Source organism: Trichechus manatus, unplaced genomic scaffold (genome assembly GCF_000243295.1).
Source record: "Trichechus manatus latirostris isolate Lorelei unplaced genomic scaffold, TriManLat1.0 scaffold00006, whole genome shotgun sequence".
NCBI lineage: Eukaryota > Metazoa > Chordata > Mammalia > Sirenia > Trichechidae > Trichechus > Trichechus manatus.
Genome location: NW_004443942.1, coordinates 24,024,443 through 24,040,432, shown reverse-complemented (window position 1 = coordinate 24,040,432; position 15,990 = coordinate 24,024,443).

Sequence of the window (15,990 nt, the reverse complement as noted above, 5' to 3'; positions counted from 1 at the left end):
TCTGGCTTCTTTCATTTAGCATAATGTTTTTAAGGTTCATCTGTGTTGCAGCATATATCAGTCCATTTCTTTTTTTTAAATTGTGCTTTAAGTGAAAGTTTACAATTCAAGTTAGTCTCTCCTGCAAAAATTTATACATACGTTGTTTTGTGACCCTAGTTGCTCTCCCTATACTGTGACAGCACACTCTTCCTTTCCACCCTGGATTTCCTGTGTCCATTCAACCATCTCCTGATCCTCTCTGCCTTCTCATCTTGCCTCTGGATGGGAGCTGCCCATTTAGTCTCGTGTATCTACTGGAGCTAAGAAGCACACTCTTCATGAGTATTATTTTATGCCCCATAGTTCAGTCTTATCTTTGTCTGAAGAGTTGGCCTCGGGAATGGTTTTAGTTTTGGGCTAACAGAGAATCCGGGGGCCATGTCTTGCAGGGTCCCTCCAGTCTCAATCAAACCATTAAGTCTGGTCTTTTTACTAGAATTTGAGTTCTGCACCCCACTTTTCTCCTGCTTGGTCAGGGACTCTGTTGTGTTCCCTGTCAGGGCGGTCATTGGGGTAGCCAGGCACCATCTAGTTCTTCTGGTCTCCGGCTGATGAAGTCTCTGGTTTATGTGGCCCTTTCTGTGTCTTGGGCTAATACTTTCCTTGTGTCCATGGTGTTCTTTATTCTCCTTTACTCCGGGTGCACTGGGACCAATTGATGCATCTAAGATGGCCACTCACTAGCCTTTAAGACCCTAGACGCCACTTACCAAAGTGGGATACAGAACATTTTCTTAAAAAACTTTGTTAGGCCAGTTGACTTAGATGTCCCCTGAAACCATGGCCCCCAGATCCTCGCCCCTGCTATTCTGTCCCTCAAAGTGTTTGGTTGTATTCAGGAAACTTCTTAGCTTTGGTTTAGTCCAGTTGTGCTGACTTCCCCTGTAGTGTGTGCTGTCCTTCTCTTCACCTAAGATAATTCTTGTCTACTTTCTAGTTGGTAAACACCCGTCCCTCCCTCTCTCCCCACCCTCGTAACCATCAAAGAATGTTTTCTTCTGTGTTTAAACCTTTTCTTGAGTTCTTATAAGTCCATTTCTTTTTTATTGCTGAATGATATTCATTGTATGGATGTGCCACATTTTATTTATCAACTCGTCAGTTGATGGACATTTGAGTTGTTTCCAATTTTTGCTTATTATGAATCATGCTGCTCTGAACACTTGTTTTGTGCAGATGTATCTTTTCATTTCTCTTGGGTGTGTACCTGGGAGTGGAATTGCTAAGTCATATGGTAACTTTGTGTTTAACCTTTTGAGGAACTGCCGAACTATTTTCCAAAGAGGCAGCAGCTTTTTTTTAATAGCCTCAAACTGGAAACAGCCCAAATATTCATCAACAGGTGAATAGATAAACAAATTTTTCTGTATCCATACAGGGAATACTACTCTGTAATTTTCTAAAAAATAAACAATTGATACATGCAACAGCATGGATGAATCTCAGAATAATTTTGCTGTATGAAAGAAGCCAGACATGCTGTATGATTCCATTTATATGAAACTCTAGAAAATACAAACTAATCTGTAATAACAGCAGACTGGTTGTTGCCTGTGGGAGGGGGATTGGGTAGGGAGGAGGGAAAGCTGGATTGCAAAGGCCATGAGAAAACTTTTAGGGGTTATGGATGTTTGTTGTCTTGATTGCGATGATTGTGTCATGATTGTATGCCTATGTAAATTTTGTCATACGTACATTTTAAAAATGTACAATTTATTGGTATCCGATTATACCTCAATATAAAAAACAGTGGGCAAAGAAAAAAAACGGGGCGGGGAGGGCAGAAAACATCTGAAATCTAGCTAGACTGGGAGGGCAGAAAACATCTGAAATCTAGCTAGACTGAGATCTGCGAGGAATATCCTTAATGATGTAGAAACTGAACCTGAAGATAGAGAAGTTGGGTGTCATGCTCACACTGCATGCACTCCCTGCACCGACCTCAGTGCCCAGCCCCCAGGGGGCACTTAATAAATGTCTATTGACGCTGAAGGGATAGTCCCTTACCCTTCCCACAAAAGACCTTATTCTTGCAAAGTTCTAGCCATACTAGCTAAAAAAATACATACCATTTCATTGAACATTTAAAAGCCTTGTCGTTTTGCTACTTTTTCCATTTTATAGTTCTTTTGAAGTAAAAGAACATCCCTTAATAGGAAATTCTTCAGAGGGAGGTGGTGAAAGGATATGGGCAAAAAATACTTGAAACATTCATTAAAAAAATAGATACTTATCCCTGTCACGTGCTAGGCACTGTTCTACGCACTTAGGATACCAGAGAGAACAAAGTTATGTATTTTGAATGGAAATAGGAATGGTTATGTGCTCCAGCCTGAAATTCATTTTTCTAAACTTTTCTCCTAATTCTCAGAACCCAGGAAATTGTGTCTGATTTCTAACGGCTACTGGGTTGGGAAACAACTTCTAAGTTGTATCTATTGGTGATAGGGACCAATTCCATGGGGATAGGTGGATAGTGTATCTTCCTAAGCTTTATATTCATTTTTAAATGATATCTCAAGTGAAATTAATTTTAAATGGATAAAAATGTTTCTAAACTTTATTTTTGTCAAATAAGTTTTCTGTGGGATTTTTTCTTAAGTCCCCTTTATCTCAGATAAGTGATACAAGAAGTATTGTCTTTTCTTCTGTATGTGTCAGGAAAAGGCTATAGTCTCACAAAGGTTCCAAACATTTCAGATAGAGAAATTTGGAACCAGTTGAAGGGTAAAGAAGTCAATTTCAACTTGCCTCTATGCCTGAAACAAAATATGGGTCACTGGTATGTTAAAGGCAATAAAATAAGAGTGGTCATTTATATCACTGCTTTAGCAACCCATTATTATTGTATTATATTCTTCTTAAGAGTTTCTTAAAAACACAGCTAGGAACTTTCAAAAAATGAATTACCAAGAAGTTGAAAAAGGCCTAAATCTTCTCCATAAGTATATTCCCTTAGCTGATATTTTAAAATAAAAAAGACTGTTAATTTGTCTACTTCACCTCTGTTGTTATCCGCTGCTTTGTGAGTAAATATTCTAGAAAACCTGGATTTATCTGTATGTTTAATTATTCTGTTTGCAAGGGCCATATTAATATATTCAATTGAAATTTTATTATTGCATCAAAACTACAATTATTTTTTGCCAGAAGAGTGCTTTGCATGATACTGGTATCTAAAATTTGTCTTCCAGTCTGTATCTGACGTCTCAAAACTAAGGAATTATTAACCTGATTATGTTTTATCTGATATTATTATGTTAAAATAATGCATGTAGTTGATTACTTAAATAGTAATGCTGTATTATAAAGGGTAGCCCATTCTAAATGGGCATGGTTTATAATAATTTGTATGTCATACTTTTGCTGAATCAGTGTAAGTTCTGAGAAGGTGGGGATGTGTTCACTATTGCATCCCATCACTATCATAGTGCCTGATACAAAGTAGGTGCAATTAATACTTGTTATCTTAATAAATGATAGCGATTTATAATAAACTTCTGATAATCGCTTTAAATGTTAATTTTGAATGAGAAATACATGAATGATTACAACATTCTAGAAAGATGTGGAAAAGAGTAAGACTACTTCTTATCAACCTAATATCCAGCCTCACTCCTTAGTAACAGAACCCTCTCTATATTGTAGGTATGGCAATGTGCCCTTCTATGAAACTAAATTTATCAGCCTCATTGTAGCTAAGAGTAGCCAGTGAAATATAAGTGGAAATTTTGGGAAAGGCCTATGGGAAAACTGTCCCTTTTGCCCTTGGCCCTTCCTTCTCCTTGCTGTCTTAAACAGGAGGTGGATAATAAGAGTTGCAGCAACCAAATTAAAACCAAGAGGTGACCATGATGGAAGCTATGATGGTGGGGTGGAAAGATGGAAGGAGCCTATAACCCTGGAGATATCAGGAGGATGCTGTGCCAGCCTATGAATGCCTACATCTGGGTTTGCTTTACATAAGGGATAAATAAACCTCTATCTTGTTTAATCAACTATTATACTGGTTTTCTCTTATTTGCTACTGCACCTAATCCTTACTGACACAGAGAGAAAAGGTTGAAATCTAAAGTTATAATTTTGTAAATAAAGAGTTATATAAGTGCAAGTGAACAAATTTTTATAATAAGTATTTATGTTGGGAATCTTAGAATTTCTTTTAGTGCTGTTGCAGTTTAGCACTGAATTTACAAAGAAACTATTATCTGAATCTCGGGAATTTATAGCTAATAATTAAATTTTATTATAGTGATGCAACATATAATTATAGTGACTTTATAGGTGAAACAACTAGTGTTTAAACGAGTTGTCTGGTGGCTTACTGAAATATATTGCACCTGAGCAGTAGATCCAGGAGTAGAACTAATACAGTACCTTAAATCTCAGACACTTTGACCACTGGAAAGCATTAATCTTCCCGTTACTTCTTTGTAGTAGGGGAAAATTCACAAGGTTAACCTCTTCACTTCATATAACATAGTCAGTTATTGAAATATTCATAAATCTGTTGAATCCTTGGAAGACACATCCATCATTCGTGCTTTTAAAATGACTTCAGAAATGCATGCCTACACCAGAGGGGAAAACATCATGTGCTGGTCAAGAGGCTTATCAACAGCGAGCAGTACAAATGCAGAAGTAGTTGTATAAACTAATATTTTTTAAAGCCTATCATTTTGAGCTCCTATACGTGCAACATTAGCAACAACCCTGTGAAGTATTACTATTATTGCTTTATTTAAAGATGGAGCAATGGAGGCTCAGAGAAACTAGGGTATTTTGTACAAGGAGACACAGAGCTCTAGAATCCAGGTCTACCTCACTTAAAAGCTCCTGCTCTTACCTCCTCTTTTCTGTTGGATGGTAATGACTCCATTCTTAAAAATAGAATGTAAGGATTCTTTTTCTGATGTAGAATAAGAACTTTAAATCTTTGTATTGAAGTATAACTGAGAAAAATGCACAAATCATGCGTACCCTTTGATGAGTTTTCCCAGTGAACAGACACATGTAACCATCATCCAGGTCAAGAGAAAAGAGCATTCATTAGCTACCAGGGAAATGCAAATCAAAATTACTACGAGATACTACTTCATACCCACTCTGCTGGCTGTAATAAAAAAGACAGGCAGTAACAAGTGCTGGTGAGGATGTGGAGAAATTGAAACCCTCATACACTGCTGGTGGGAATGTAAAATGGTGAGGCCTCTTTGGAAAACAGTCTGGCAGTTTCTCAAAAGCTAAATACAGAGTTATCATAAAACCCGGAAATTCCACTCTTACGTATATATACAAGAGAATTGAAAACACGTGAAAAAAGGTATGCATGAATGTTCATAGCAGCATTATTCATAGTAACCGAGATATTCTTAATAGCTATATGTCCATCAACTGATGAGTGAATAAACAAATGTGGTATATCCATACAATGGACTGTTATTCAGCAATCAAAAGGAATGAATGACCAATACATTCTACCACCGGGATGAACCTTGAAAACACTGTGCTCTGTGAAAGAAGCCAGAAACAACGGACCACATATTGTTTGATTCCATCTGTATGAAATGTCCAGATAAGCAAATCCATAGAGACAGAAAGTAGATTACTGATTAACTAGGACCAGGGGAGAGGTCGAGGGGAAGGAATGAGGAGTCATTGCTCAAAGATACAGGTTTTCTTTTTGGGGTGATGCAATTGTTCTAAAATTGATTGTAGTGGTGGTTGCACAACTCTGAATATACTAAAAACAATTGAATTGACATTTTAAATGAGTGAATTGTATGATTTGTGAATTATATCAATAAAGCTGTTTTGAAAAGAAAGAAATGGAAATAATACATAGGAAAGGCACTTGTTTGTTGTTAGGTGTTGTCGAGTCGGTTCTGACTCATGGCGACCCTGTCTACAACAAAACGAAACATTGCCCGGTCCTGCAGTATCCTCACGATCATTGCTATATTTGAGCCCATTGTTTCAGCCACTGTGTCAGTCCATCTTGTTGAGGGTCTTCCTCTTTTTTGCTGACCCTCTACTTTACCAAACATGATGTCCTTTTCCAGGGGCTGGTCCCTCCTGATAACATGTCCAAAGTACATGAGACAGGTTGACAACCAATGTCACAAAACAACGTGTGTTAATTGTTTAATGAGAAACTAATTTGTTCTGTACGCCTTCATCTAAAGCGCAATTTAAAAAAAAAAAGATATATCTCCTGAACACACAGTTAATGGTGCTTTCTCCGTTAACAGGTATTGTTCCAGTCTGTTTTACTCTTACTCTCACCAGAATCCAGTAAGCACTATAAATCTAATTAATTCAGATGTGGAAAATGAGAAAGGGTAAAAGATTTCACTATAACCGCTAAGTGATAGAGTAGTAGCAGGTGCCAAAGGTTTCTTGATCAGTGCAAGTTAAATATTCTAATACACCAATAGTTTCTAAGCATGGACTGGACATTTTGAGATAGGGCAAAGGATGCAAGGACAAGAAGGACCTAACTATGGTGGGTTGCTGCTGTTGTTGTTAGGTGCTGTCAAGTTGGCCCTGATTCATGGCAATCCCATGTGTTACAGAGTAGAACTGCCCAATAGGGTTTTCTTGGTTATAATCTTTATGGAGGCAGTTCACCAGGTCTTCCTTCTGCAGATCCACTGAGTGGGTTCAAACTTCCTGCCTTTAGGTTAGCAACTGATCGCAAAACTGCTTGTGTCACCCAGGCTCCTTTGCATAGGGTCTATGAGTTCAAAATATGATGCAATAAAATGAGGCTATATGACGTAAACAAAATAATAGAACTGAAAGGAGAAAAGACAAATCCAGACTTTCACTTGGAGACTTCAACATTCCTCTAATATTAATCAGTACAAGTAGATAGAAAATCATTAAGGATACAGAGGACCTGAACAACATTTTACTGCCTTGACCTAATTGATGCTTACAGAATACTCCACCCAACGACAGGAGAATACTTGTTCTTACAAGTATGCGTAGATCATTCACCAAGATACACTCTATTCTGAGTCATGAAACAAATCTTAACCAAGTTAAAATAATTGAATTCATACTAAGTATGCTATCTGAGACTAATAAAATTGCTGAAAGTGAAGAGGACTTGAAGCACTTACTGATGAGGATCAAAGACTACAGCTTTCTATATGGATTACACCTCAACATAAAGAAAACAAAAATCCTCACAACTGGATCAGTAAGCAACATCATGATAAATGGAGAAAACATTGAAGTTGTCAAGGCTTTCATTTTACTTGGATCCACAACACTAGCAGTCAAGAAATCAGTCAGATCATATTGTATTGGGCAAATCTGCCGCAAAAGAGCTCTTTCAAGTGTTAAAAAGCAAAGATGTCACCTTAAGGACTAAGGTACGCCTGACCCAAGCCATGGTATTTTCAGTCACGTCATATACATGTGACAGCTGGGCAAGAATAAGGAAGACTGAAGAAGAACTGATGCCTTTGAATTATGGTGTTGGCGAAGAATATTGAATATACCATGGACTGCTGGTAGAACTAACAAATTTGTCTTGGAAGAAGTACAACCAGATTGCTCCTTAGAAGCAAGGATGACGAGACTTTGTCTCACATATTTTGGACACGTTATCAGGAGGGATCAGTCCCTGGAGAAGAACATCATGCTTGGTAAAGTAGAAGGTCAGTGAAAAAGAGGAAGACCATCAACGAGATGGATTGACACAGTGTCTGCAACAATGGGCTTAAGCATAATCATCACGAGGATGGCTCAGGATCAGGCAGTGTTTTGTTTTGTTGTACGTAGTCTCACTACGAATCAGATCCGACTCGACGGCACCTAACAACAACAACATGCCGTCTGAGACTAATAAAATTAAACTAGAAATCAATAACTGAAAGATACTAGAAAATAATTATTCTGAGTGGAAGAAGCCAGACCCCCCCCCAAAAAAAGTACATAATGTATGATTCCATTTTTATAAAACTCTAGAAAATGTAAAACAATCTATAGTGACAGCAAATCAGTGGTTGCTTAAGCATGGTGGGGCAGGACAGGGAGGGCTAAAAGGGAAAGATTACAAAGAAACAAGAGGAAACTCTGAAGGTGATGGATATGTCATTTTATCAAATGTGATTGTATCATGGATATATAATATTGAAATTTATCAAATTGTACAATTTTAATATGTACGGTTTATGTCAATTACAGCTCAACAAAGCTGTTTAAAAATGAAAAAAAAGTACATGAAACAAAAGTCTCGCCATCCTTGCTTCTAAGAAGCATTCTGGCTGTACTTCTTCCAAGACAGATTTGTTTGTTCTTCTGGCAGTCCATGGTGTGTTCAATATTCTTCGCCAACACCATAATTCAAAGGCATCAGTTCTTCTTCAGTCTTCCTTATTCTTGCCCAGTTTTCACATGCATATGAGGTGACTGAAAATACCATGGCTGGGGTCAGGCGTACCTTAGTCCTGAAAGTGATGTCTTTGCTTTTTAACACTTAAAAGAGCTCTTTTGCAGCAGATTTGCCCAATGAAGTATGTCCTTTGATTTCTTGATTACTGTTTCCGTGGACATTGATTGTGGATCCAAGTAAAATGAAATCCTTGACAACTTCAGTGATTTCTCCATTTATCGTGATGTTGCTTATTGGTCCAGTTGTGAGGATTTTTGTTTTATGTTAACATGTAATCCATACAGAATGAAGAGTGTAATCTTTGATCTTCATCAGTAAGTGCTTCAAGTCCTCTTCACTTTCAGCAAGCAAGGTTGAGTCATCTGCATATCAAAGGTTGTTAATGAGTCTTTCTCCAATCCTGATGCCCTGTTCTTCATATAGTCCAGTTTCTCGGATTATTTGCTCAGAATAGAGGTTGAATAAATATGGTGAAAGGAAACAACCTCGATGCACACCTTTCCTGATTTTAAACCACGCAGTAACCCCTTGTTCTGTTCTGACGAATGCCTCTTGGTGTATGTACAGGTTCTGCATGAGCACGATTAAGTATTCTAGAATTCCCATCCTTCACAATGTCCGTAATTTGTTATGATCCATACACTCAAATGCCTTTGCATAGTCAATAAAACATGTAAACATTCTGGTATTCTCTGCTTCCAGCCAAGATCCATCTGACATCAGCAATGATATTCCTCGTTGCACATCCTCTTCTGAATCTGTCTTGAATTTCTGGCAGTTCCCTGTCAATGTACTGCTGCAACCATTTTTGGAATTGCGTACAGCAAAATTTTAATTGCGTGTGATATTAATGATATTGTTCAGTAATTTCTACATTCCGTTGGATCACCTTTCTTTGGAATGGGCACAAATAGGGATTTCTTCCAGTCAGTTGGCCAGGCAGCTGTCTTCCAGATTTCTTGGCACAGGTGAGTGAGCACCTCCAGCACTGCGTCATTTTGTTGAAACATCTTAATTGGTATCCCGTGAATTCATGGAGACTTGCTTTTCGCCAGTGCTTTCAGTGCAGCTTGGACTTCTTCCTTCAGTACCATCGGTTCTTGATCATATACTACCTCCTGAAATGGTTGAATGTCGACCAATTCTGTTTGGTAAGGTGACTGTGTATTCCTTCCATCTTCTTTTGATGCTTCCTGCATCTTCAATATTTTGCTCGTAGAATCCTTCACTGTTGTAACTGGAGCCTTGAATTTTTCTTTTAGTTCTTTCAACTTGAGAAATGCCAAATGTGTTTTTCCCTTTTGGTTTTCTAGCTCCAGGTCTTTGCACATTTCATTATAATACTTTATCTTCCCGAGCCGACCTTTGAAATCTTCCACCCAGCTTTTTTACTTCCTCATTTCTTCATTTGGTTTAGCTACTCTACACTCAAGAGCAAGTTTCAGAGTCTCTTCTGACATCCACTTTGGTCTTTTCTTTCTTTCCTGTCTTTTTAATGACCTTTTGCTTAGTTCATGTATGATGTCCTTGATGTCATCCCACAACTGGTTTGGTCTTCGGTCTTTAGTGTTCAGTGGGTCAACTCTGTTCTTGAGGTGGTCTCTAAATTCAGGTGGAATATTCTCAAGGTTGTATTTTGGTTCTTGTGGACTTGTTTTAATTTTCTTCAGCTTCAACTTAAACTTGCATATAAGCAATTGATATTCTCTTCCACAGTCAGCCCCTGGCCTTGTTCTGTCTGATGATATTGAGCTTCTCCATCATCTCTTTCCACAGATGTAGTCGATTTGATTCCCATGTTTTCCATCTGGTGAGGTCCATGTGTATAGTCACTGTTGCTGAAATAAGGTGTTTGCAATGAAGAAGTCGTTGGTCTTGCACAATTCTATCATGCAGTCTCTGGCATCATTTCTAGCACCAAGGCCATATATTCCAACTTCAGATCCTTTTTCTTTGTTTTCAACTTTCACATTCCAATCACCAGTAATTATCAATGCATCTTCATTGCATGTTTGATCAATTTCAGACTGCAGAATTTGGTAGAAATCTTCAATTTCACCATCTTTGGCCTTAGTTGTTGCTGCATAAATTTGAATAATAGTCGTATTAACTTATCTTCCTTGTCGGAGTATGGATATTATCCTATCACTGACAGCATTGTACTTTAGGTAGATCTTGAAATGTGTTTTTTGACAATGAATACAATGCCATTCCTCTTAAAGTCGTCATTCCCAACATAGTAGACCATATGATTGTCTGATTGAAAATGGCCAATACAGTTCATTTGAGCTCACTAATGCCTAGGATATCGATGTTTATGCATTCCATTTCATTTTTGACAACTTCCAATTTTCCTAGATTCTTTCTTTGTACATTCCATGTTCCGATTATTAATGGATATTTGCACTTGTATTTTCTTATTTTGAGTCATGCCACATCAACAAATGAAGGTTCCAGAAGCTTTATTCCATCCATGCCATTAAGGTTGACTCTACTTTGATGAGGCAGCTCTTTCTCGGTCATATTTTGATTGCCTTCCAATCTGAGGGGCTTATCTTTCGGCACTATCTCAGGCAATGTTCTGCTGCTGTTCATAAAGTTTTCACTGGCCAATTTTTTCAGAAGTAGATCACAATGTCCTTCTTCCTAGTCTATCTTAGTCTGCAAACCTGACCACCATGGGTGACCCTGCTGGTATTTGTAATACCGGTGGCATAGTTTCCAGCATCACAGCAACACACAAGCCACCACAGTACGATAAACTGGCAGATGTGTGGTGGACTGAAAGGCATCTGGGGAACAAAATAGCATTTTCATTACTGATAGAGGTTAGGTCATATAGTGTGGCTTTTGTTCTGTTATCTAAGTGTGCTTAGTAATCTTCAATCCCAGAATTAGGCCAACTTATAGGCAAAGCTAGATAGGGAGGGCCTCCATTATGATAAAACTTATAGCATGAAAGAGCGTAGAACTCATACTATCTAGGGCTGGCATGCCAAAAGGAAAAAGAGGCAGAAATGGACTGGTTTCCCACTATGCAGGGGCAGAGATGGCCCTGGAAGAACAGAGCATAAGGGTGCTCTCCAGGGAAGCCCACTTCCTAGTGGAAAAATGGTGGATCTGAAATGAGCCTGCCTAGTTATTCTTTCCAAATGTACCAACCAGATAAATCACTCAACTTCCCCATTAGGTGGAGTGAGATATAGGTATGGAAGAGGTCAGGAGTGCCACAGTGGTAAAGCTCCCTTCATCTGGAAGTAAACATCAGGAATAGGGAGGAAGTGTTTCCCTCACCTCTGAACAGAGCTCTTCTATCCTTTTTATCCCCATTGCTATTCAACCCCTGATCGTTTCTTGCCTGGACTATTGAAATAGTATCCTAACTGTTCTCCCTACCTCTAGTTTACTGTCTTGCCACTCACCCTCTACCTGAGCTTATGCTCAGAGGGCTTTCAAGCCAGATATAGCTTTAAAATATATTTTATTTGTCCTTTTTTTAGCATTTACAATTTAAAAAAATTAATTACTGGTAACCTAGCCAACATGCATTCTTTCTTTTTACACTACTAGCAGAACCCTGCTTTTGTTCAGAATGGCACCATGCCCAGCTAAAGAAGTGCATTTCCCAGCCTCCTTTGCAGCTGCAAGTGGTGATGTAACATCTTTGAAAGGAAAGTTGCTGTATATGGCTTTCTTGGAAGTTATTTAAATGGAGGCATACTTAACTGGCAGAAGTCCTTAGTTCTCTGTCTTTCCTCTCCTTCCTACCTTGGATGTAGATGTGAGGCTAAAAATGGAGCAGACATTTTGCAACCCCAAGCTGTAACAAGCTGAGGATGAATTCCACGTGCAAATGGGAGCAGAAAGCTAGAAGGGCCTTGGTGGTATTATAGAACTACCTTTCCAGCCCTGAGGAGTTTACCTTTAGATGTCTAGTTTTGTGAGGAAAATACACCCCTTATTTGTCTAAACCTCTAGATTTCAGTTTTACTTTATTACTTGCAGCCAACCGAACTGAACAGCTTTGAGTTCCAGAAGTGGAGTGCTTCAACTAGTAGAACCCAAAATGTGGTATTGGGTTGATGGGGGAAGTAAGGCTTTGACAATAAGGGTACCGATTTTGCAGGATAAAAAGAGCATGAATCTTGCTATATGATTTCAAAACATTTGATCAAACTGTCTCCTTTTCTATTTTATATAGATCATGTGTCAACTGATATTGTAATGTTTGGGGAAAGAGTGGGAATTATTCACATTGGCATATGCTAGTTACTTCTTGTCACTTTCAGCAAAGTCAGACTAGAGCTGGATAGTTTGTAAGTAGAGATGGAAGTAATACTGCTAGGTTAAGAGCACCACTTACTGCTTATAGCCTTCACCTCAACTGACTGAGAACCCCATACTCTGGAATCCTGCAGCTTGAAAAGCCAATTTATATCTCTTGGGATGAAATTGTCAGGGCTAGCTGCAACAAGTAGATAAAAATGGAGTTCCAGGCTGTAAAAACGGCATGGGAGCAGTGTCTGAACTCCTCTCACTTCACTAGGGTAAAGGAGAATCAAGATCAACAACCAAGGCTGGTTCCTATGAAGCAGAGGTCAGACATGCCTTCTCTCTCTGCCATCTTTACCAACTCTGACACCAACCATCCCTCCCACAGCACTCCCTACTGGGTTCCACAGTTCATTTCAGTGGCCACACAGAACTCAGAGATACTTGTAACCTGACCCTGTGAATGTCAGTAAATTTCCATTAGTCCTTAAACTAGCCCAAGCCAGATTTAGCCCACCCTGCACTCGCAGAAGGGCCAGCTGTGACTGCTAAATGACCTCAACAGAGGCTGCAACAACACGAGGAACTAACCAGAAAGAAAATCATCACCTGGACCCTATTCCAAAGTGAGAGGTCCGAAAAGAATCACGTCACCTCCTGTTTCCTGGCCGCCTTCTAGAATTTTTCCCTCCCCAGTACTCCTGCGTGGCCGCCATCTTGCTGCCCAAATCACATATAAGCCCTGCTTCCCCATAGCTCGGGGAGCCGGATCTGAGGCTCTTCCTCCCGGCTCCTTGCTCTGTGCATTGCAATAAAGTTACTTTCTCAAAGACTGGTGTCCAGATAATTGGCGCACCGGACAAAGAACCACCTTCCTGAGTTCAGTAACATAAGTTTATGGGGTTTATTAGGGAAGTAACAGTTACAATTCAGGCTCAGAAACAGGATACGGTTCTTCCATCAGGACAGCCTCTTCCCAGCCGTGCTCACAGGCACACCTCTCCCTGGCCCTCAGTCACTGCCCACAGGCAGTCAGTTTTCTCACTCCGTGGGCCAGGAACCCCACTGCTCCGTCTCCTGCTGCCGGATCTCTGCTGCAGGTCTCTGCTGTTGATTTTTGCTGCCTTTAGTGTTCCGGTTCTCTCTCTCTCTGTCTCCTGGTTCCAGGAGCTTCTCAGCACAGTCATCCTGGCTCCAAAGGATGCGCTGGCTCCTGGTTATTGCTTGGTGGTGGTGGGTTTTTCTCTTTCTTGCCTCTGGCATGGCTCATTTCAAGCCCAGTGGGATGGCAAAACTGACCAATCCCTTTGGTGGACCACAATTACCCTATCACACAGTCCTGCCTAATCACTTGGGTGGGAGTTACAAGACCATGGCTAGAAAGGCCACGCAAAAATAACCAATCGCACCACATAAGCTTTTCTAAAGAATTTCCCTCTAGGAATTCTCAGATCCTTGGTGGCACAGTGGTTAAGAGCTCAGTTGCTAACCAAAAGGTCAACAGTTTGAATCCACTAGCCGCTCCTTGGAAACCCTATGGGTCAGTTGTCCTTTCCCCTATAGGATCGGTATGAGTCGGAATCGACTCGACGCCATCGAATTTTTTTGTTTGTTTGTTTCGGAGTTCTCTGCGAGAAGTACAGCTGAACCTAGTAATAAAGGTTAGTGATCTTTTCCCACAAGGCATATTGTTTAAAATTGCTTCAAAAGCTGTTAAGCTAAGGGCTAGTGAGATGGGCAGAACACATAGTCTAGTGGGTAAAAGAAGAGGCTTAAAGACTAGAAACAATCTTTGGCTAGGGGCTCTGTCTTAGTCATCTAGCACTGCTATAACAGAAATACCACAAGTGGTTGGCTTTAACAAAGAGAAGTTTATTCCCCTACAGTCCAGTTGGCTACAAGTCCGAATTCAAGGCATCGGCTCCAGGGGAAGGCTTTCTCTCTCTGTCGGCTTTGGAGAAAGGTCCTTGTGATGCATCAGTCTTCCCTTGGTCTGGGAGCATCTCAGTGCAGGAACCTCAGGTCCAAAGGACGGACTCTGCTCCCGACACTGCTTTCTTGGTGGTATGAGGTTCCTGTGTGTCTCTGCTCGCTTTTCTCTTTTATATCTCAAAAGAGATTGGCTTAAGACCTATCCAATCTTGTATACCTCATCAGTATAACTGCCACTAATCCATCTTATTACATCGTAGTGATAGAGTTTACAATACATAAGGAAATCACATCAGATTATAAAATGGTACGCAATCATACAGTACTGGGAATCATCACCCAGCCAAGTTGATACATACATTTTTGGGGGGACATAATTCAATCTATAACACCTCTGACATGAAACTGAGGGAAGCCTGCAGTTTTGTAAAGCAAGTGTATGTCAAGAACTGTGAAGTAGATTTTATCCTTCTGTGCTAACACATTAGCCTGCTACAGTTTCATGGATGTTGATAGAGGACACTAGGCTCATGGATCAGAGACAAAGGACTTTATTACTCACAGCAGAGCGAGCAGCACAAGCACATCAGAATATTTGCATCAGTTTCCTTTACCCAAAAGGACTTTGTGGATGTCCTCAAATGTGTGTAAGCCTGTACAGTAGGTTGCATGACAGGAAAGGAAACTTGAGTTTCAGGAACCCAGATATTTTAGAACGGATAGTGAGTATGCCTGCCCTGTGCTCTGGAGGGAAACACCACCTTTACCATCCAAGGCTGTTTGTTATACAAACATCCTTGAAAAGATAATCTGAAACAAAGTGTAGCCAGTGCTTCTGCTTGCAAGATATGTAGAGATACAAGAGACCCATGGAAAATTCTCTCCCAACAAAGAAACTGCAGACTTGTCAACCCCTAAGGCCATCTCCAGGTCCCCAAGCACGTATCTACTGGAAATAGGCTGTGAAAGTCCAGGAAAGGCATCCTTTCCAAAGCCTTTCTTAGTGAGTCCATGAATAATAATGGACTTGGAGCATTCTTTAGAAGGCAGAACCAAAGTTATCAGATAATCTAACAAAGGTCTTATACCACCACAAGTCAAGGAGTCCTCATTCTCCCTGCCAGAATAGTATTTGATATTTGCTATGAACTAAATGACTGTCATGTGTTTCTCGTCTTTCCTTTTCCTGAATGAGAGTTTTTACTGCATTCCTGATCCTTCTTTATTGTATATTCAGTGTATTGAAGACATTTACGTTATCTTTTAGTGTTAATATAGATCACTGGACCTTAAGGAGGCACATCATAACCTGCACATCATACAGAGAGTTAAGATTT